Source organism: Ornithorhynchus anatinus, chromosome 18 (genome assembly GCF_004115215.2).
Source record: "Ornithorhynchus anatinus isolate Pmale09 chromosome 18, mOrnAna1.pri.v4, whole genome shotgun sequence".
In the NCBI taxonomy this organism is placed as follows: domain Eukaryota; kingdom Metazoa; phylum Chordata; class Mammalia; order Monotremata; family Ornithorhynchidae; genus Ornithorhynchus; species Ornithorhynchus anatinus.
The window spans coordinates 12,030,993-12,054,950 of NC_041745.1; the positions used below are offsets into that span (position 1 = coordinate 12,030,993).

Genomic DNA, 23,958 nt, shown 5'->3' on the forward strand with positions numbered 1-23,958 from the left:
ATTCTCTGAAATAAATTCCCTGATGCTTCAGGCCTGGAAGAAGCAGGCCAGAAATAATCCCAGCACTACCAGAAAGTTGTTTTCATTACTATATATTATTGTTTTCAGTTTAAGATGAAAAAAAAGAAAAAGCCCACTGCGTCTGGGAAGAAATCAGGACGCTTCTGCAGTGTCTATTGTACTTCTATTAGAGGGAAAAGGAAGAAAAAGGGAGTTGACCTTGATGAACTCCCTGTCTCCTGTCTCTCCCCCAACCAGTCCACACTTCACTCTGCTTTCATTTTTCCAAAAAACCTTCGGTCCGTGTTTCCCCACTATCACCCGCCTCCGCATCCAACGGAAACTCCTTCCCATTGGCTTTAAGTCGTTCAGTCACCTTGTCCCCTCCTACCTCACCTCGCTTCTCTCCTACTCCAACCCAGCCCGCCCACTTCACTCCGCTAATGCTAACCTTCCCACTGTGCCTCGATTTTACCTCTCTAGTCCCAAGTCCTGCCTCTGGCCTGGAACAACCTCACTCGTCATACCCAACAGACTTTTATCCATTCAATCGTATTTATCGAGCACTTACTGTGCTCGGAGTACTGTACTAAGACCTTGGGAGAGTGTACTACGGCAATAAAGAGCGGCAATCTCAGTCGTTTGCTTTTCTGTCTGCTTTTTTTAAAAAAGGTATCTGTTAAGCACTTACTACGTGCCGGGCACTTCATTAATCACTGAGGCAGATACAGATGAATCAGGTTGGACACGGTCTTGTCGGTCTTAATCCCCATTTCACAGATGAGGTAACCGAGGCCCAGAAAAGTGAAGTGACTAGCTCAAGGTCACACAGAAAACATGTGGTAGAGTCAGGATTAGAACCCACGTCCTCCTGACTTCCAGGCCCAGACTCTTTCCACTGAGTCAGCTTGTTGTCGTCAGAGAACGTGTTCGCCGACTCTGATATACTGTACTCTCCCAAGTGCTTAGTACGTTCCTTTACGCACAGTAGCTACTCAATAAATGCCATTGATTATTATCGAAAATGTTCCCTTTAAGATCCGCACCTGGAAAGAACTACTTTAGGATTTAATTTCTCTTTAGAGAATACCTTTAAGTGAACCTGGCTCCTGAAGGAATCAGGAACCTCATCTGTTAACGGATAGGAGCTGGGTGAGCTGAGAGATGGTTTACCCAAGTTACAAATAACAAAAGTCTAATACTCTGTGATTGACATCATTTCGTTCTTCGCAGGGTGCGTTAAGGCCCGGAGCTATGAGGCGATCGAATTCAACCCAGATCCATCACGAGGACCCATTTTGGCTATTAGAGAAAAGGAATTTATGAATAAAAAGGAAAGGAAACGCCGTACTCGTTCCGCTTGCCAAGCGCTATCGATACGACCGTGACAATTACTAACAACCAGGGAGAAAGCTTTATTCGTGCTCAGCACTCTGTCGACATCCATAATTATGAACAGTAGGCTATTAATCACCCATTCGAGACACCCGAACTATCCCATGGAAGATCCCGATCGATCGTAACCGGGAAATCAACGACCGTAGCTTCACGCTTCGCTTCTGCGTCGGCTGGGGGAGAGGGAATCATCGTTTTCCTTTCGTCCCGAATCAGGAGCCGCTCCCTTAACATTTAGATTCAGATGCCGGACCGTCCTCTCCGATGAAGAGAATCATTTAGCGCTATCGATTTTGCTTTCCTTTCATCCTCTCTTTTCCGCTGGCTGGAGGAATCAACCGTCAGAAGGCGGCGGGCCGAAAGAGAGCCTGAATTGCCCCACGTAGAGCAGGCTCCATTCCCCATCCTTCGGCGGCTACAGGGGATGAAGATAGCAGGTCTCCTTTCGGCAAACAGACCGTCCGGAGTCGAACGAGGACACCCCAGTGCTTATATTTAGTAGCTCTCAATAGTGGCGGCCCCAGGCTTAACTGACATTTGGGAAGGAAGAATTAAATCCGTATAGACTGTGGGAGGCTTCTCGCCACCCAGCCCGTGGAGGCGCAATTTTCATCCCCTCGCCGTTGTTTCAGGTGAAATGTTTTGTTCATATGCTCCTACCAGGGCTCATTATTTTTTTCTGAAACGAAAGGTTGCAGTCCTTTTAGATGACTGACTTTGGGGGATTTTTTTTTGGCCTCTATTAAGCGCTTACTAGGCACTGTAATAATAACACTAACGATGATGATGACAATCATGGCAATCGTTAAGCGCTTACTGCGATCCAGGAGCTGTACTAAGTGGGTACAAGCAAATCGGGTTGGACGCAGTCCCTATCCCACTTGGTATAGCTATAATAATAATAATAATGTTGGTATTTGTTAAGCGCTTACTATGTGCCGAGCACTGTTCTAAGCGCTGGGGTAGACACAGGGGAATCAGGTTGTCCCACGTGGGGCTCACAGTCTTAATCCCCATTTTACAGACGAGGGAACTGAGGCACCGAGAAGTCAAGTGACTTGCCCAAAGTCACACAGCTGACGAGTGGCCCGGCCGGGATTTGAACCCATGACCTCTGACTCCAAAGCCCTTGCTCTTTCTACTGAGCCACGCTGCTTCTCTAAATGAAGAGGTAACTGAGGCCCGGAGAAGTGAAGTGACTTGGCCAAGGTCACACAGCAGACAAGTGGCAGAGCCGGGATTAGAACCCATGACAGTCCGATTCCCAGGACCGTGCTCTACCCACTAGGCCATCCTGCTAGAGTAGGTACAAGATCAGCATTCATTAATTCATTCATTCAATCCTATTTACTGAGCACTCACTGTGGGCAGAGCACTTTACTAAGCACTTGGGAGAGTTCATTATAACAATAAACTGACACATTCCCTGCCCACAGTGAGTTTACAGTCTAGAGGGAGGTGAACTCATTTGGACACATAATTGAGTTCATTCATTCATTCCTCCCTTCAGCCGTATTTACTGAGCACCTACTGTGTGCGGAGCACTGTGCTAAGCGCTTGGGACACTACAATACAACAGTAAACACTGACATTTCCCTCCCACAACGATCTTACGGTCTAGAGGGCTCATAGTCTTAATCCCCCTTTTACAGACGAGGTAACTGAGGGGCAGAGAAATTCAGTGCTTTGCCCGAGGTCACAAAGCAGACAAGTCAAGACATAATAATAATGTTGGCATTTGTTAAGCGCTTACTATGTGCAGAGCACTGTTCTAAGCGCTGGGGGAGATACAGGGTAACCAGGTCGTCCCACGTGAGGCTCACAGTTGATCCCCATTTTACAGATGAAGTAACTGAGGCACAGAGAAGTGAAGTGACTTGCCCACAGTCGCGCAGCTGACAAGTGGCGGAGTCCAAAATGAACTTACTCAAATCCCTCATATGTGGAATAATCAATCAGTGGAATTTATCGAGCGCTTACGGAATGCAGAGGATAAATACGATAAGGATAATTGCGGATTATGTTAAGTGCTTATTACGGTAAGTCTTCTGCTAAGCACTGGGATAGATAAAATACTATCAATTCAGACCCAGCGACTGTCTTCAGCTGAGTATATGTTTTGTTAAAAAAAATCCCAAGAGACATCCTTCAAGTCAATTCAATCAATCAATTGTATTGATTGAATGTTTACTGTATGCAGGACATTATACTGAGTGGTTGGGAGAGTACAGTCGAACAGAGTTGGAAGACACATTCCCTGACCACAAGGAAATTACACTCTAGAGGAAGAATTACAATCTGGAGTAATTAGACACACCTGCAACCCAGTGATTCATCCGAACCCGTGCAGAATCCAGCTCATGTATTTGCTTTTTTAAAAATGATATTTATTAAGTACTTACTATGTTCCAGGCACTGTGCTAAGCACTGGGGTAGGTAGATACGCGGTAATCAGGTTCGACGCAGACCCCGTCCCACGTGGAGTTGCCGGTCTTAATTCCCATTTTACAGAGGAAGTGGCTCAGGCACGGAGAAGTTAAGTGACTTGTCCAAGGTCACACAGCAGACAAGCGGCAGAGCCAAAATTAGAACCCAGGTCTTCCCGACACTTACTTCAGCTCTCGTTCCTGGGAAAATTTCCCTCGTTTATGTACCTTTTTTCTTGCCATCGATTACAATCACAGAAGCCGCTGCCATTCTGTCTCATTTTCATTCTTCTTCATTCAAACAAAGGGGTTGATGCAAGGTAGAGATTCAAGGAGTAAACAATCTCCTCATATCGCGCCATGCTCCATGTAGAAGTGGACTGGGGTTTCTGCCTTCCAAGGTTTTTCAGAACAATGGGTATGTGTTAGCATCAGGCTAAATTTAAAAAAGACACAGCTCTTTAAAATGGTCCCAATTTCAAACCTGCTGCCTCTGATTAGCATCTCCATGCAATTATCATTTTTTCCAATACACGAGGAAATGTAACTCCACATTTAAAGGCATTCACAGATTTTCTTTGTCGCTTGGCCAAAGAAGAATGGAGGTTTGAGAAAAACCCAGACAATGCAGCCAAAATAGATAGACAGCATGGATTTTTGGGGGGCTGGATGGGCTGAATTCTACAGATAATCATCTGCATGTCCACTTCATGTTGATCCCACCTTAAAGATTCCTAGCGATGGAAACAATTGATTGGAAATGAGCCTGGAGAAACAAGGATCATGGAAAATGTCAACTCGTGTTGTTAACGGTGATGCCGAAATATGAAGAAAAGTGACTAGACCCGTCCCTGTCCCAGCCTTAAGTCCCCATTTTACAGATGTGGTAACTGAGGCGCAGAGAAGTGAAGTGACTTGACCGAGGTCACACAGCAGACAAGTAGTGGAGCCGGGATTTGGACGCGGAAGTGAAACTTTCCCTGATGGTACCACCTAGAGGGAGGGTGGATCTGCAGGCCTGGGTCGTGCTGGGACAGCATTTCCAGACTCCCGTTACCCCTCTCTGGGGGCAAGATTTGTCCCTGGGGTTTGCACGTCGCAGGAAAGGAGGATTTTTAGTGAAATATCTTTCTCCGACTCACCGAGAAGCCTAATTCAAGCATCTCAGTTGGCTGGCTGAGCAATGATTCTCTTTCCTATTGATACAAGCTGTCTATAGCCTACAAAAGTAATATTTGTTCAAGACGAGAAGTGGCGGACCATGGAGGCTTTATAAGCCTGATTGCCGAAAAAATCACATTTGTGCTCAATCCAGTGGAGAAATCGTTTTGAAACAGTTCATTTTTATGCACTGGCTGCTTTCAAGATTGCCCAAGGAGTGTGGTTAATGTGTCGATGAGTTGGGGGTCTCCTGGGTCAGAGTGGGCAAGGGTCAGTTTTCATGGGGACATTCCACTTTGGCACTGTCCAAATGGCTCCTGCTTTGGAGAAATTTACAGTACAACACGTTACCCTTCTTCACTGGTTTTCCTTCTTGGCCAGTTGTTCCACTTTCTTGTTCATCCCCACACTGATAGGCAATTCTCCGCCTGAGTTGCGGAATTTGGCAGCTATTGCTTTCCTCAAGCAACCTGCTGTCTTTTTATCGAACTGGCCAGCTTCATTCTGTGGAAGATTCACATGCCTGTTTTTCATCACCTTTGACACCTTAGTATCTTAAAATCTCTTTGGAAAGAGCTTTCTGATCTTTCGAATGAATTTGAAAGCCTACCTTTCACTTTTATCTCTCCAGAACATTTGGAGAAATAATCATTGATCCCGAGTCTTCTCCAACTCTAAAGAGTAGTTCCCAACTTCTGGTTGGGTTGATGTTTGCTTTTTTTCTATCCCAAATGTGGAAGACAAATGCTCTTAATGAAATGATTACATTTGAAAGAAAAACACTGTTTTTTCTCTTCCCTCAGATCATCATTTGAACAAAAAGGTAATTTATCTCAAGCCTGGCATAGCAACCCACTAAGACAAAATGTTTCAGAATGACTTATTTAAAGGAAAAAGTGTGGGGGGCGGGGAGGGAGAATTCGTTTTGAGCCTGCAGGAAATTAATGGTTTTGCTTTAATAAATTACATATTTCTTCCTAATTGTACTGACTGATTATCGGTCTTTTTGAGTGTCTGAAGTGATGCTTGTCTGCAAAGATATTTTTGTTGAAAGGATCACCCTGCTTTTTGGCTTTTATGGCAAGACCAGGGCAGAAGGATTGCAAAACAAAATTGAATGAAGCTCATGCTTTTGGCCAAAGATCATTCATCCAATGCTAACCACCCCGCTTCTTCAAGTCCTCACCGCCGTCTTCCCGTCACTACTTCCCTTGTTGTATCAGTTGTTATGGAAACCAACGAGCTTCCCTTGAAAGACACTTCCAAAAATGAAAACAGATCCTTCTACTCCGTTAGCAGCCGAGCCCGGGCCTGAGAGTCAGAAGGACCTGGGTTCTAATCCCAGGTCCCCAACCTGTCTGCTGGGTGACCTTGGGTAAGTCACTTTACTTCCCTGTGCCTCAGTTAACTCAGTTGTAAAATGGGATTAAGGCTGTGCGAGCCCCATGTGGGACGTGAACGGTGTCCAACCTGACAGGCTTGTATCTACCCCAGAGCTCATTAGAGTGCCCGGTACGTAGTAAGCGCTTAACGGATGCCATAAAAAAAGAGAGGCTTTTGCTTCCTTTTCGATTCCCTCTTGCCTTTTTCAATTCCTTCTCGCCTGGGCCACAGACTTATTTTGGGTACTTGCGGTGAGATGAGTTTCCCATTCAATCTCTTATTTTTCTTAGCCAAAGAAGGGTGGGGCCCATTTCCCCACATTAGCTTGGGCCACACGGAGGTGATACGGGACTGCAAGGGATTCACTTCTTCTCCTCGTCGCCATCGTTCAGACCTCCAAATTCAGGAAGAGAGAATGAACACCCTCCCCTTAGGTTTCCATGCTCGACTATGTCATTCCCGCATCTCGTTGCCACGGGATACTTTCTGTGGGCTTCAGCTGAGGTATTCTCTTTAGCAGGTGCACTTACAATCAAGGAACTAGAAATACATCAAAAATAGCCGTATTCTTGCCAAAAAAACAAAGCACGGGGTCTTTTTTCCCTTGATCTAATTTTAGTGAATGCTTTAGAAGAAAGACAAACAACTTGGGGTCCTTCCAGCATTTCGGCTACCGCGCTGGACCTGACTGTGTGTTGTTCCTAAGGAAACGACCTCCCGTTTTCACGGTCTTGGCAGCATGTAGTCTGCAAACTGAGTGCTTATTAGAGTCCTCTTTGAAAGAGAAGTAGGTTTAACATCCATCCTCTCTTCTTGGAACACCAGGTATTTGGAACTTTCTGACAATCTCATCCAGTTATTGAAAAAAACAAAACTTCAAAACCAAGATCTGTGGGTGTTTCAAAGAAAAAAGAATTACGTATACGCATACATAATTTTCATATATATTCACCACATTTACTCAGATAATTTCCTATACTACATAATTATCTCCACCCTGATTTTTTAGGAGGACATAAAAGATGAATTTTGGTAGCGCATAAATTATAGGCAGTGGTAAACCCAAGATGAGAGGAAGAAGAGAAAGGTAGGGAGGTGATAACATAGCACACAGGCCTGGGAGTCAGAGCACTTGAATGACTATTTCAGCTCTGCCACTTGTTCGCTGTGCTATTTTGGGCAAGTCACTTCACTTCTCTGTGCCTCAGTTTTCTCATCTGTCAAATGGGGATTAGATTACGAACACCAGTCCCATTTGACAGATGAGGTAATTGAGGCCCAGAGAAGTGAAGTGACTTTCCCAAGGTCACTCAGCAGACATAAGGCACAGCGGGGATTAGAACTCAGGTCTTCTGACTCTCCTTGCTCTTTCCACCAGGCCATACTACTGCTTCTCTGATTTGGATTCCTTTCCAATCCAAAATCACCTCATGGTGGCACCCGGTACCATTCTCCCCTGTTCCTGGTTGAAGCATCTCCCTGAAAAAGCGCAGCTTTAGGATGGCAGCCCAATCGCTTCACTTTAACTCACTCAACGCCGATGACCTGGGTATCATGATGTCATCCATCTTCTTAAATGTCTGGCCTCCTGAAGCTGATTTGCGTTGACTGTATTCCAGGAGCTCATTTTTCGTAACCTCGCCTTGCCCTCTGATATTGATTATGGCTCATAGATGTTGCTGATGAAGCTAATCCGGAAGATGATTCAGTTCCAAGCTCTGCAGCTGCTTAAGAGATTGGATCGTGTCATTTCTCCGGACTTTTCCCCTGGTCTGAATCTCAATGCCTTATCGAAGGCAGGTTTCATTTTTCTAGCTACTCCGAAGACGCACTTATTTTTTGGATTCCACTGAAATGACTCTCTTGGATTGTAGTGGAAATGAACTGCCACGGTAGCAGAATTTCTCAAATCAGTCAACCAGTGATATTTATCTAGTGCTTTCTACGTGCAGAGCTGTGTGACTGAGGGCAAGTCACTTAACTTCTCTGTGCCTCAGTTACCTCATCTGTAAAAAATGGGGATTAAGACCGTGAGCCTCACGTGGGACAACCTGATTCCCCTGTGTCTACCCCAGCGCTTAGAACGGTGCTTTGCACATAGTGAGCGCTTAACAGATACCAACATTATTATCACTGTTATTACACTAAGCACTCGGGAGAGCACAATGCAACAGAATTAGCAGACGTGTTTCCCGCCCATAATGAGCAAAGTGGAGATAGTTGGACAGAGATCCCTAATGGAAAGAGTACAGACCTGGGAGTCAGAGGACCTGGGTTCTAATTCCCGCTCTGTCCCATGTATGCCGTAGGACTTTGGGCAAGTCACTTGTTTCGCTTTGACTCAGTTCCTTCGTCTGCAAATGTGAATTAAAACTGGGAGTCCCATGTGGGACAGGGACTTTGTCCCACCTGATTATCTTGTATCTACCCTAGTATGTAGTACGGTGCCTGGCACATAGTAAGTGCATAACGAATACTTTTTTTCAAAGTATATCACATATATCACGTGAAAAAGTTATTCAATTTTAATTTGTGATGGTGATAAATCTTGAATAACAATAATAATATTGGTATTCATTAAGCGCTTACTATGTGCAGAGCACCGTTCTAAGCGCTGGGGTAGATACAGCGTTATCAGGTTGTCCCACGTGAGGCTCACAGTGAATCCCCATTTTACAGGTGAGGTAACCGAGGCACAGAGAAGTGAAGTGACTTGCCCACAGTCACCCAGCTGACTAGTGGCAGAGCCGGGAGTTGAACCCATGACCTCTGACTGCGAAGCTCAGGCTCGTTCCACTGAGCCACGCTATCAAAACACTGAAACCTGGTATGTTGAACGAGAGAAATGTTATCGCTTTACCAGAATTTAAAGCCGCTTTCTCATCTCTCGGGACCCTGCAAATATATAGGATAAGGGGAAGGAGAGGGGAAGAACAATTAAATTTCTTCATTTAATAGAATATACATTAGGTTTTACTGCTAGTGTAATAACTAAGTAAGGCACATGCCGTGTTGTTTAAGGTGGGGGGGGGGGGGTCTTTTCGAAATGAAAAGCTGTAGCAAGATCTATTACATCACTGAGATTCTTTTCATGTCAAATCTGATATTAGTGATAATAAGAACACGGATATACCTAAAGCCCCTGCTACGTTCTAAGGACTGGGGTAGATACAAAATAATCAGACGAGACACAGTCCTCGTCTCAGATGGGGCTTACAGTCTAAGCGAGAGGGACATCGGATATTTCATTTCTTTTCTACAGATGAAGAAACTGAAGCACAGAGACGTCGAGCGATCAGCCGAAGGTCACACAGCAGGCAAGTGGGAGATGAAAGCCCTGACCTTCTGACCCCAGGGCCCATGCCCTTTCTGCTAGGCTTCGCGTCTTCTCTGTCACCCCGCAGAAAGCATATCTTGAATCAGAATCTCAGTGCTTATAGTAAACCTCCATTTTAGATATCTCTTTTTATTCTTCAAATATCAGATAACTAGAAGCGGAATGCGAAAGAGAACGCAGCCTCAACTAGTGGAAGGAGAAAAGGGCTGAAACAGAGAGTTCTGAGTTCCAATTCTAGATCCACTACTTGCCTGCTGTGTGACCTTGGGCATGTCCCTTAACTTCTCTGGGCCTCAGTTTCCTCATCTGTAAAAAAGGGGATTCGATACCTACCAGTTCTCTCATCTACCTAGACTGTGAGCTCTGTGTGGGCAGGGATTGTGTCTATTTTGTTTTTCTTGTATTTACCCTCCCACATAGTACAAAATAAGGTACTAGGCACAAAATAAGCTCCTAGCAAATGCCACAATTATTATTAGTATTAAAATGTGGCCATTGTGGGAATCAAGCTTCATAACTAGTTGAATATCTAGAAGACTGGCTGGAGTAAGCTCCTTGAGGGTAGGGAGAATGTCTATCCACTCTGCTGTATTGTACTCTAGCGTTTAGTACAAGGCCTGGCGCATGATGCCTGATCAATAAATATCCCCGATCGATTTAATAGCACCTTTGCTGTTCTCGTGGAGGAAGGGGAAGGAGTCAGAGAGTTGCTTTGGCAAAGAAATATTATGTGACTTCACTAATCCCACATTAAAAAAAAATAGATTAAAGCGGTATTTGTTAAGCGTTTACTATGCGCCGGGCACTGCATTAAGCGCCGGGGTAGATAGAAGCTAATCAGATCGGATACGGTCCTGGCTCATATATGGGGTTTACAGTCTTAATCCCCATTTTACAGACAAGGGAACTGCAGCAGAGAGGAATTATGCGCCTTGCCCCAGCTCACACTGGAGACAAGTGGTGGAGCTAGGATTAGAACCCAGGTCCTTCTGACTCCCAGGCCCGTGCCCTATCCACTAGGCCACACTGCTTCTCGGCATTTTCCTGGGAAGGCCCAGCTACGAAGAGTGTAAGACCCTTCCTCCCGCACAAATAAAATGTGACACCAGCGGGATAGAATCAGAATGGGGAGGCATCGTGCACACAGCAGCACTGTCTAAATGGCATGACGGGAGGCAGGCTATTAACTCTCCACTAAACTTTCAGCCAGGGGATTTTAATTAGGTTGAAGGCAGCGAACGAAATTAAATGCAAACATTCTGTAAACCCGATGCCGTCATGAGGCTGAAATTTTTTCAGTGCCGACTGAGGTGCTGAAAATACCAGCTGACATAAAAAAGCTACCGGAGAGAAGGCAAGAGACCTCAACAAATCTTAGTACCATTCCAGCATATATTCCGGCTTCAGCCATTTCTCCTCTCAGGAAGTGGGTAATAATAGTTATGGTACTTACTAAGCGCTTACTATGTGCCAAGCACTGCGGTGGATTCAGGTTAGTTAAGTTTCCCACTAGATGGTAAGCTCATTGCGGGCAGGAATGTCACTGTTTTTTGTTGAGTTGCATTTTCCCAAGCGCTTAGCTCAGTGCTCTGCACACTGTAAGCATTGAATAAAGAATAAGAACGGTATTTGTCGAGCGCTTACTATGTGCCAAGCGCTGAGGTAGACACAAGGTAATCAGGTTGCCTCACGTGGGGCTTACATTCTTAATCCCCATTTTACAGATGAGGGAACTGAGGCACAGAGAAGTAAAGCGGCTTGCCTAAGGTCAACGCGGCAGACAAGTGGCAGAGGCACGATTAGAACCCACGTCCTCTGACTCCCAAGCCCGGGCTCTTGACACTAAGCCACGCCGCTTCTCTTAAATAGGAATGAACGAATATGACTGAATGAAAAGTTGGGCACCGTCCCTATCCCACACGGGGCTCACAGTTTAAGTAAGAGGGAGTAGGATTTAATTCTCTCTTTACAGACGAGGTCACTGAGGCCCAGAGAAGTGAAGTAACTTGCCCAAGGTCACTCAGCAGACGTGTGGCGGAACCGGGATATGCTGAATCCCAGGCCCGGGCTCTTTCCACGTGGCCATGCTACCAACTCCGTGGTTTTGTATTCTCCTAAGTGCTTAGTACAGAGCTCTGCACGCAGTCAGAGTTCAATAAATATGATTGATTGATTGATGTTGCTTATCAGGCCAAATCAGGTCATCATCAGAGTGCTGAGGATGAGCTGATTTCTAAACTAAAGACAGTGCCAGGCCAGAAATCTTAACCAACGGCATTATCCTCAGAGGCCTGTAGAATTCAGTCTCGGGGAAATGTAACCGGCAGTGTTGTTGAGAAGCAGTGAGGCCCAGTGGATAGAGCGCCGGCCTGGAAGTCAGGAGGAACATGAAAATCCTAAGACTCACGAGATAGGTAACCCCTACTCCTTCTACATGGAAACAAAATTACCTCAGGATTAAAGAGAACTCCCTTAGGAATGAAAACCTTTTCAAACAAGTCTAATTTTAAGCTAAGTTCAAGCCGGCTCAACGGGCTGACATTTAAGTTCGCACAAATACAGGTGGGGAAGCAATGGAGTCTAAAGATATATAGGTGCCTGCTTTAAATGAAAACTCATTCCCTGGGAGATATCCCTCAGAAGGGACAGTGAGGTTGAGATTTTGGAAAAGTAGAGGCAGGGGAGGCAAAATCGAAGGAATGTGTGAGTGATTCCTACCTTGGACCACCCCAGTGATACCTCAGAAAGATCTCGGAGCCATCTGTAGGCCAATACATTCACTCCGCCCCACGTAAAGTCATTTTTTCCTGCTGCATTTTTCCACATAGAATCCCCCAGGCCATTTTGGAAATGTGTTCGTTATCAAATCCCCTATGGACATGGACTATGTCCAAACAGATTATCTCATATCTGCCCCAGTGCTCATTACAGTGTTGAGCGCTGAACAAATACATTTTTTTTTTTAAAGGGCAAGAGAGCAGGCATTTTCTCCCCATTTTAAAGATGAGAAAACCGAGGCACAAAAACGTTAAGCGGATTGGTCAAGGTCACACAGCAGGCAAGAGGTGGAATTGGATCTCCAGACTCATTACGTTCTTTCGACTAGAACTGGGTGAGTTTCTAGTGCGTAGCTCTTCTTGAACTTCCTGATCGTTGTAGAGTAGAATATCATATTTTCACACCATGGATCACTGCTTAGGAAAGTCTCCCGGCAGATTGGATTGTTTTGTCTCCCACTGAGTTACCTCGAGTTGTTCGGCAAGCTGCTAAACTTCTTCTTCCATTAACAGAGACGACTCCATTAGTTGACTTGTCACCGGAGCTCTAACCCTGCGGGGGAAACGGGACAGGATTCTGAAAGGAAACTTTTTCCAGTGTCAGTGGATATAATGGAGCCATCAGCACAGATCGAATAGACTGTTCCAATCGCAGCAAGAACACGCAGAGTTCCAAACATCCGCCTTATCATAATCTGGACCTTCTGTTTTCCATTCACTGGAAGCTTTTTATAAGAGTTGCCAGTTCCGCTGTTACTAAAACCACAGCTTGTTTTTTGATAGATTGCTCTGCTGTGTAACTATTCAGACTATTCTGTAGGCGGAGCTTGGACCAGATAAGCCTCGAGTTCCAGAAAGACCCTCACAGTTACCCCTTCACGTCAGCAAACTAGAAGAGAGGAAGCACCACATTTTGCCCTCTGTGCCCTATTAGTAAGATTCAACCCATCGTTCCAGATGGGTCCAGATCCAATGGGATCCTGGGAAATGATAATTAGGGCATCTGTTGAGCGCTTACTATGTGCCAGGTGGCTCGGTGGAAAGATCACGGGCTTTGCAGTCAGAGGTCATGAGTTTGAATCCCAGCTCTGCCACTTGTCAGCTGTGTGACTGTGGGCAAGTGACTTCACTTCTCTGGGCCTCAGTTACCTCATCTGTAAAATGGGGATGAAGACCGTAAGCCCCACGTGGGACAACCTGACTTAGAACAGTGCTCTGCACATAGTAAGCGCTTAACAAATACCAACATTATTATTATTATTATTATTATGCTGAGGTCCACAGTGAGGCAAGAACTTATTTCCCATTTTGACTCCTGCATCAGCCTCCTTCTTCACCTCCCGGCCTCCTGTGTCTCCCCTCACCAGTCCATACTTCACTCTGCCGTCCATATCAGTTGCCTGGAAAACTGTTCAGTACATAGCTTCCCACTCTTCAAAAGCCTCTAATGGTCGCCCGCCCACTTTTTCGTCAAACAAAAATTCAGATTTATGGGGCGCTCTCCCTACCTTACCTTGCTGATCTCCAGCTGCAATCTAATCCACATACTTCACTTCTCTGATGCCAACCTGATTTGTAACTCCATCTTGTCTACCCCCCGACCACTTGCTCACATCCTTAGAGATTTTCCCTAAATTCTCCTCTCCCCTCGCTTTCCACCCCTCCGTGTCATCTCCACAGTTGACTCTGTAGCAGCGTGGCTCAGCGGAAAGAGCCCGGGCTTGGGAGTCAGGGTTCATGGGTTCGAATGCCGGCTCTTCCACTTGTCAGCTGTGTGACTGTGGGCGAGTCACTTCGCTTCTCTGTGCCTCAGTTCCTTCATCTGTAAAATGGAGATTAACTGTAAACCTCACGTGGGACAACCTGATTACCCTGATTAGAACAGTGTTCTGCACGTAGCAAACACTTAACAAATACCAACATTATTATTATTATTACTAGCCCCTTAAGGAATTTGATACTTGCCCCAGACTCACGGCACCTATGTCCAAATCCCTTTCTGTCTCCTAGAACTAAGGCATTATGTCCTTGCAGGAATCACACAGTGGCCGTATATTCTCCCAACTGCTAGAATCAAAAAGCGGCGAACATAATTTCATCTCTTGCCCACACTAAATCCTCATCTACCGCATTTTACAGTAATCGGTCATCAAAATATATATAAAAAAAGGGTACGACTTGACCTAAAAGATCACAGCGGCCTCGGAACTGAGACTGCCTCTAGTTTTCTGTCCCAACTAAGTGAGCTAACAGAACGGAGGGCAAAAAAAATCCCACAACAGACCCCCGAAATCGACCACTTGAATTTTACTTACCTATTCTGCCAACCACCTTGGAATTATGGGAAGAGTCCAGACTCAAAAAACATTCACGGAAACTTGATTTTATTTTATATTCGCTGTTGCTGTACCTCTTGTGTTCCATTTCCTCTAGCTCCTGCACTAATTTCAAAAATGTGAATGGGGTTCTCTAAAAGGTATTTGTGATAGAGAGATTGGTGTTGCCGGCCTCAAAGTTTATTAAAATTTATTGATGTTTTCAAGCACAACTTCGGCTTCTCTGTCAAATTTGGCAACACGGTGAAAATATTATGAATAAAAGATAGCTCATCTAAATTGATTTTTTTGAAGTGCTTGAATTTCTATTCTTTACAGGACCGTACTTTTTAAACTCAGTGAACCAAACATACAAATTCCCATTTGTTGAGGTGTTTAGGCTGAACTCAAATGTTTCTGTCATATTCCTGACAGTCAGATCATTTTTAAGCTCTCCTTTCTAACGGCAAATATGACCTGAACTATTGATGAAGATCAACGAAAAGTCTTTCAACAGCAATACTAATTATCCAGTGGCATTGGGATGTAGTATACATTTACATATGATGATTAGAGTACATGCTCTACTGAGCCTATTTTTAAAGTACATACTTTTCCCGTGGAGCTGCGCTGACTTTCTCACTAACTCATTGAGGAAGCTATCGATTTTTGGAAAACGTTTGACGTCCAGGAATATTTCAAATTAAGGGCCCCGCTATCAAAAGTATCAAAAGTAAAAATAGCCTTTAGCTACTGTCTGTGGAAGCTCTGAGCGTGAATGGGCAGACACGGAAAGGTGGGAGGTAAGGGAGAGCATATTGAAGCAAGAAATCCGAAAGAGGAGACTAAAGGAGAAAATTCTGAGGCGGCCCTAAGAGAGAAAGCTGGTAGAGATATGCAATGGAGAGTGGAGGCAGAGAAGCCTGAGAAGGATGAGAAAACTAGAGGGGGAGTCTGAGTGAAGATCAAAACTCCCAGGTCCAGAAGCGGGCAAGCACACGGGAGGAGGGAAGCTCAGGAAGAAGAAGAAGAGAGGGGCTAAAAACCACGTCTGAGGGAATCCAAACAGCCCCGAGAGAAAGGAGAGAAAATCAGATTATTTTAGTGAGGTTCTGAAAACATATTAATGATAAGAGTACAGAAGCAGTGTTATACAGTGGATAGAGCTACCCTTGAGCCTCTGGATTTCTATTTATTTTTCCTTTCCTACCTTTTTCTGCCATCCAGGCTGTAAACTCATTATGGCCAGGGAATGTGTCTGCTAATTCTCCTCTGTTTTACTCTCCCGAGCGCTTAGAACAGTGTTCTGCACATAGTAAGCAATCAATGAATATCACTGATTGAGTGATGGAAAACCACCCTTTCCTCTCTCTCTGATAATAATAATAATGATGTTGGTAGTTCTTAAGCGCTTACTATGTGCCGAGCACTGTTCTAAGCGCTGGGGGAGATACAGGGTAATCAGGTTGTCCCACGTGAGGCTCACAATCTTAATCCCTATCTTACAGATGAGGTGACTGAGGGAACGAGAAGTACAGCTGACAGGTGGCGGTGCCGGGATCAGAACCCATGACCTCTGACTCCTAAACCCGTGCGTTTTCCACGGAGCCACGCTGTTTCTCTAATCTGCTACTGCCTTAGTCCAAGCGCTTATCACGTCCAGCCTCCTCGTGGACCTCCCTGCCTCCTGAATCTCCCCACTAGAGTCCATACTTCACCCTGCTGCCCGGATCGTTTTTCTACAGAAACCTTCAGTCCACGTTTACCCACTCCTCAAGAAACTCCAGTGGTTGCCTATTTACCTCCACATCCAACAGAAACTCCTCACCATTGGCTTTGAAGCAATCCCCTCGCCCCCTCCAACCTCCCCTCACTGCTCTCCTACTAAAACCCAGGCTGCACACTTCTCTCCTCTAACGCCAACCTCCTAACTCATCTCTGAGCTCGTCAACCACCGACCCCTGCCCACGCCGTGTCTCTGGCCTGGAAGGCCCTCCCTCTTTATATCCCACAGACAATTGCTCTCAACACCTTCAAAGCCTTATTGAAGGCGCGTGGCGCCCCAGAGGCCTCTCCTGACTAAGCCCTCAGTTCCTTTTCTACCGCTCCCTTCCGTGTCGCCCAGACTCGCTCCCTTTATTCACCCTCCCTCAAGCCCCACAGCACCTAGGTACATATCCACCATTTATTTATTTATATTAATGCCCGTCACACCCTGTGGACAGCGAATGTCTCCGTTACACTGTTCTACTTTGCTCTCCCGCTACGCTCAGTACAGTGCCGTGCACACAGTCAGCGCTCAATACGATCGACTGATTGATTACTTTTGGACCACTTTTCCACTCTGAAATTACCGTGACTTCAGAGGTGAGAGACATCAGACTGTAAGCCCATCGAAGGGCAGGGACTGTCTCCATCGGTTACCGATTTGTACATTCCCAGCGCTTAGTACAGTGCTCCGCACATAGTAAGCGCTCAATAAATACTATTGAACGAATAATAAGTTTGCGTTTGAAAAGCCCTGGAATTCTTTGAAGGCAATCTAAGTACATTAATCACACAGCACATTGCTAGCGCTTCATCCCGTCAACTTTGAATCCGAAGGGCTTTTTAGTTCTGAACTAAAAAAAGACGATGAAGGTCATTAAAAGATAATTTCCTTATTAATATGAATTCGGAACTTCACTGGGTGAATTAACATTCACACCCCGAAACACGGTAGATCGGCATTAAACTTTATCATCCCGGAACTATATTTAAAATCAAGCTACAAAATAAACACGTTTAAAACAAAGAAAACACTTCACTAAGCGGTTGGTAAACAAATTAATTCATTTCCGCGTGAAGATGGAAGCGGCGTGACAGTGGATAGAACACAGACCTTGGAGTTAGAAGGACCCGGGTTGTAATCCCGGCTCCACCATGTCTGCTGTGTGACCTCGGCCAAGTCACCTCACTTCTCTGTGCCTCAGTTCCCTCTTCTGTCCAGTGGGGTTTAAGACTACGAGCCCTACGTGGGACAAGGACTGTGTCCAACTCGATTATCTTGGATCTACCCCAGCATTTAGAACAGTGCCTGGCACATAGTAAGTGCTTAACAGATAACATTATTATCATTATTACGGGGTACAAGGGAGATGAGAGATGAAGAGGAAAAAGAGGTAGAGATCAATCGATAGCATTTATTAAACGCTTACCGTGTGCAAAGCACTATAATGATAACGTTGGTATTTGTTAAGCGCTTACTATGTGCAGAGCACTGTTCTAAGCGCTGGGGTAGACTCAGGGGAATCAGGTCGTCCCACGTGGGGCTCACGGTCTTAATCCCCATTTTCCAGATGAGGGAACTGAGGCCCAGAGAAGTGAAGTGACTTGCCCACAGTCCCACAGCTGACAAGTGGCAGAGCCGGAATTCGAACCCATAACCTCTGACTCCAAAGCCCGGGCTCTTTCTGCTGCGCCACGCTGCACTATGCTAAATTCGTATTAGATCGCACAGCCCTAAATATTAGAATGGATGTTAAAGAGGGGTACTATCATATACTGACGCTAGAGAAGCAGTGTGGCTTAGTGGATAGATCACAAGTCTGGAATTCAGAAGGACATGGGTTCTAATCCCGGCTCCGCCACACATTCGTTCATTCAATAGTATTTATGGAGCGCTTCCTATGTGCAGAGCACTGTACTAGGCGCTTGGAATGTACAATTCGGCAACAGATGGAGACGATCCCTGCCCTGTAACGGGCTCACAGTCTAAATAGAGGAGACAGACAGCACGTCTGCCATGTGATCTTGGGCAAGTCACTTATTTATGGTTTTTCCACTTTCTTTTATTCCCACCAACCTGCATTAGCATTGCACTCTCGCAGTGTTGTTCTGCTTTCCCATTTATGCGGTCTTGCAGTGGTATTTTGCTTTTCTATTTAAAAGAGTTTATCTTGAGAAGATATGTGCTACAGAAGGCTTAAAAAGAAAATAGTTTTTTTGCTCGGTGCTTGAGGGACATGGTCACTCTCTATGATGCATAGCTTTGAGCTATAAAGGGCTGAATAAATGAAGATACTTTTAGAAAACTTATTGTGTTGCGTTCTGTTTTATGGTATTTGTTAAGAGCTTACTCTGTGCCAAGCGCTGTTCTAAGCACTGGGGTAAATACAGAGTGATAAGTTGGACACAGTCCATGTCCCACACGGGAAACAGTCTTAACCTCCATTTTGCAGATGAGGCAACTGAGACACGGAGAAGTGAAGCGACTTGCCCAAGGTCACACAGAAGTCAAGTGGCGGAGCCGGGATTAGAACCCGGGCCTTCCTGACTCCCCGGCCCGTGTTCTGTCGATCAGGCCGCGCTGCTTCTAATATCGTCCACAAAAAACAGGCGTTAAGAAACATTCATGGACCGGAGTGGAAACACTGATTAGATAAGGAAACAAAAGTGAAGTGGAAGGAGAAATGATATCATTTAGTTTGAGAAAAATATACAGCGTAAGTGTCCGTATCGTGGGGTTAATGGGAAGCAGGGTGGCTCAGCGGAAAGAGCACGGGCTGGGAGTCAGAGGACCTGGGTTCTTATCCTAGTTCTGCCACTTGCCTCCTGTGTAACCTTGGAAAGATCACGGCTTAGGAGTCAGAGTTCATGGGTTCTAATCCCTGCTCCGCCGCTTGTCAGCTGTGTGACTTTGGGCAAGTCACTTCACTTCTCGGTGCCTCAGTTCCCTCATCCGAAAGATGGGGATGAAAACTGTGAGCCTCACGTGGGACAACCTGATGACCCTATATCTCCCCCAGTGCTTAGAACAGTGCAGGGCACATAGCGAGCGCTTAACAAATACCAACATTATTATTATTATTATTATTAATAACCTTGGGTAAGTCTCCTAACTCCTCTTGCTTCAGTTTCCTCATTTGGAAAATGGAGATTTAATACCCGTCTTCCTTCCCCGTATACCGTGAGCCCCTCGAGGGACAGGGACCGTGTCTGACTTTGATTGCCTGGTCTCTCCCCTGGTGCTCAGTACAGAGCTTGGAACATAGCAAGCACTTAACCAACACCACTCTTTTCATTATTCCACTCCTGAAATATTTGTTGCCTTGCTGTGCTTGCCAAAATGATCTTGGAATGTAATTTTGAGATACCACGATGTACAGTTTTAATGATATGAATTTTCGCATCGTGTGTCATTTTCATTCCGAAGAAAACATCTGGATATTATTGTAATGATAGTGATGATAATGATGGCATTTGTTAAATGTTCCAGGCACTGTTCTCAGTGCTGGGGTATATTCAAAATAATCGGGTTGAACACAGTCCCTGTCCCACATAGGGCTCAGAGCCTTAATCCCCATTTTACAGATGAGGGAACTGAGGCAAAGAGAAGTTAAGTGACTTGCCCAAGGTCACACAGCAGACAAGTGGGAGAGCCACAGTTAGAACTCGGCTCAGTGCAGCGCTTTGCACACAGTAAGTGCTCGACAAATACGATCGAAGGAATGAATATCGAATCAGCACAGGGAAAAATACGATGGACTTTCCATGAAAGGCACCTCAAGTGGACAAAGCAATGCAGATGATTTGACCAGGATAAAAAACCATTGTTTTTAATCCTGTTTGTTCTTGCCATACGTGTGTCTGATGAAGAGAAAATTAATTTCAGAAAATCAGGAATAGAAGAAAGACAAACCTGAGTGATCCGTGGTCCATAAGAAAGGAAATACCCAGAAGAGAAGACCAGACACTGAAAGCTTGATTTTATTCTTTCTGAATGTCATGAAATGAAAAGGAAAAATCGGGTTCCTGGCACCACTCAAAGAGAATAAAGGTAATAACCAAGGCTCTGAAAAAGGGTTGACAGCTCTTCTCTATACCGAAAGAAATCAAACAGGGGAAAGCCCCAAGGGCTTCTTCTTGGTAATCCACACTGGTTCTCTGATGAGCTGAGCTCAGAGGACTTTATCTGCTCTTAAAGTTCCGTCTAGGCCGGCCGGAAGAACAAAATCCCCGTAGTTTTGTAGAAATTCCCAAACAGTTTGAAAGCAGCTTTTCCCTGCCATTTTATTTTCAAAATGCCAGGGGCATAAAGTCATGAAAGATGAAGGAATGTAAGTCAACATGGCTGCACTTGCCCGGGGGAGCATTAGAAGCCTTGCCAACCGGTGGATTTTCTGAGAACGGGAGAAAGAAATGTAGGATCAATCTAGCATTTGCCCTATTTGCCAGATGTATGATGCTGCACCCTGCGTAAACTCCACTCTAGACTGTAAACTCATTATTGGGGAGAGAACTTGCCCATCAACTCTGTTACGCTATACTTTCCCAAGGGCTTACTATAGTAATAATAATAATGTTGGTATTTGTTAAGCGCTTACTATGCGCAGAGCACTGTTCTAAGCGCTGAGGTAGATACGGGCTCATCAGGTCGTCCCACGTGAGGCTCACAGTTAATCCCCATTTTCCAGATGAGGGAACTGAGGCCCAGAGAAGTGAAGTGACTTGCCCACAGTCACACGGCTGATAAGTGGCAGAGCCGGCATTCGAACCCCTGATCTCTCGACTCCGAAGGCCAAGCTCTTTCCACTGAGCCACGCTGCTTCTCTATAGTACTTACTATAGTACTCTATATGAGGCAATTACTCCATAAATACAATTGAATGATGGCAGGGAACATGTTAGGGGAAGCAGCGTGGCTCAGTGGAAAGAGCCTGGGCTGCGGGGTCAGAGGTCATGGGTTCGAAACCCGGCTCTGCCCCTTGTCAGCCGTGTGACGGTGGGCAAGTCACTTCACTTCTCTGGGCCTCAGTTTCCTCATCTGTAAAATGGGGATTAACGGTGAGCCTCACGTGATTGCCCTGTATCTACCCCAGGGCTTAGAACAGTGCTCTGCACATAGTAAGCGCTTAACGAATACCAACATCATTATTATGTTCACCAACTCTGCTGTACTGTACTCTCCCGAGCGTTTAGTAAAGTGCTCTCGACTGATAGATTAATGAGGGCTTTCTTCCAGTAGATATTTTCTATTCAACTCCTCGAATGGACCCAGCCGGAGGGAGCCGAAAAGAAAACGTTTTTTTTCAGCGCGTTCGTTAACAGACTCCCCGGTTTTCATCTGAGGTCTCGTATTACCCAATCATTAAAACGTTTTCTCCCTTCCACGCTTTCTTTCCCAATTTCAGCACCTGTTTGAAAATATCCCAAAGCTGATTTTTTTTTTTCCCCAAATGAAGTTCTGGGGTCTTTGTCTGCTAAGAAAGGAGGCCAAGACCACCTCGCTAGACTCATCCATGTTTAGTTTGGCAGACCCACCCAGAAAACTTTCCTCTCTTTTGAGGCGGCTAGTTCGGTTGTACCAGTTTACTTTCCTAGTAAGCACTTAACAAATACCACACTTTGATCGTTGTTGTCTCCTGCAGTTGCTCATTCTCATCACGTGTCCCGTAGGGCATAGTCGTGTTAGAGCGAACAGAGCTACAATGCTAGGATGATGATGAGGGTTTCAAGCTCTTACTGTGTGCCAGACACTGTACTAAGCACCGGAATAGGGTCAAAATAATCAGGTCGGACACAGTCCCCGTCCCACAAGGGGCACACGAGCCTAAGTAGGAGGGAGAACGGGTATTCGGGCCCCATTTTACACATTAGGAAATTGAGGCACAGAAAAATGAAGTGACTTGCCCAAAGACACCCAACAGGCAAGTGGTAGAGTCAGAATCGGAACCCAGATCCCCTGACTCCCAAGTCCGGGCTGACAGTGTTCCAGAACTTCATTATCTGTGATCTGGTCTTGCCAAAGGGTAATCCAGGCCCAAATTAGGCCGGGTTCCTTCAGACAAAATGTTGCCCAGGAAGCATAAGCCTGCATTCTTCAGAAACGGTGTGGGTTGAGTGGTTAGCGCAAGGGCCTGAGAGCCAGAAGGACCTGGGTTCTGATCCTGACTCCACCGCTTGTCTCCTGCGTGACCCTGGGCAAGAAACGTCACTTCTCTGTGCCTCGGTTACCTCATATGTAAAATGAGTCGAGCCTGTGAGCCCCACGGGGGATATGGACAGTGTCCAATCTGATTAACTCGTATCTACCCCGGCGCTTAGTAAACGCTTAACGAATGCCATTAGAATTTATTGTAAAAAAGCCCCTCGTGGACCAACACAATCTAGAGACTGGGCTAGGATAGAATCAGCCTAACAGGGTGAAAAGTGGCGGAGGTGATGGAATTGATAAATCAATGCTATTTCCTGAGCGCTTACTGCGTGCAGAACCCTGTACTAAGCGCTTGGGAGAGTAAAATAAAACACTATTATTCCTCTGCTTTCTTCTCTTGGAGATATAATGACTGCTCATCTTTTACCTAAGTCGCAGGAGCTGGTGGAACTCAAGAATCATTTCCACTATGGTGGTTTTTTGGAAGGTTTTTTGTTTTGATTTTCATCTAGTTCCGCCTAAGTGATAAGTCTAGATTTACCGGGCTCCATAGCAACCGGAACGAACTGTTCCCGAAACGCGCTTCCGATGTTTCCTAGTATTAGTTGGCAACAGATATAGTAATCTGTAATAATGTTGATCTCTTCAGTGTTACTGAATTGATCTGCTCCGCAAGCCTGTCTTGAAACAAACAAATTAATTGAACAGTGTTCTTGGTTCTATAAGGGGTCAAAGATTCTACGTGGTGAGAATCTACTGTTTCTGAGGCAAAAATTTTTAAATGAAAATTAAAACAATAGATCAACTAAATACTTCTAGATGGAGGTGCCTTTCCTGCTCTGCGTGATAAATTGACTTGCTTGTTGGATTAAATCAGTGTTCGGGACCCGGGGTTCTTATCCCAGCTCTGCCACTTGCCTGCTGTGTGACCAGGGGACAAGTCGCTTTACTTCTCTGTGCCTCAGTTCCCTCATCTGTAAAATGGGGATTAAGACTGGGAGCCTCACGTGGGACAACCTGATTACCCTGTATCTACCCAGCACTTAGAACAGTGCTCTGCGCATAGTAAGCACTTAAGAACTACCAACATTACTATCATTATTTATCAAGCTCTTACTGTGCACTAAGCGCTTGGGAGAGTTGTCAGCTGTGTGACTGTGGACGAGTCACTTAACTTCTCTGTGCCTCAGTTACCTCATCTGTAAAATGGGGATTAACTGTGAGCCTCACGTGGGACAACCGGATTGCC

The 23,958-nt window shown here is 45.4% G+C and overlaps 1 long non-coding RNA gene across 1 annotated transcript; it reads right to left on the reverse strand.

Annotated features, from left to right (window-relative positions):
• Window positions 1–6,500: 6,500 nt before the first annotated feature.
• On the reverse strand, window positions 6,501–13,114 carry LOC114818220. The gene is made up of 3 exons (XR_003766062.2): window positions 12,948–13,114; window positions 7,897–8,089; window positions 6,501–7,254 (listed from the first exon to the last, which is right to left on the reverse strand). It is a non-coding gene; the product is annotated as an uncharacterized LOC114818220 (long non-coding RNA).
• Window positions 13,115–23,958: the final 10,844 nt, after the last annotated feature.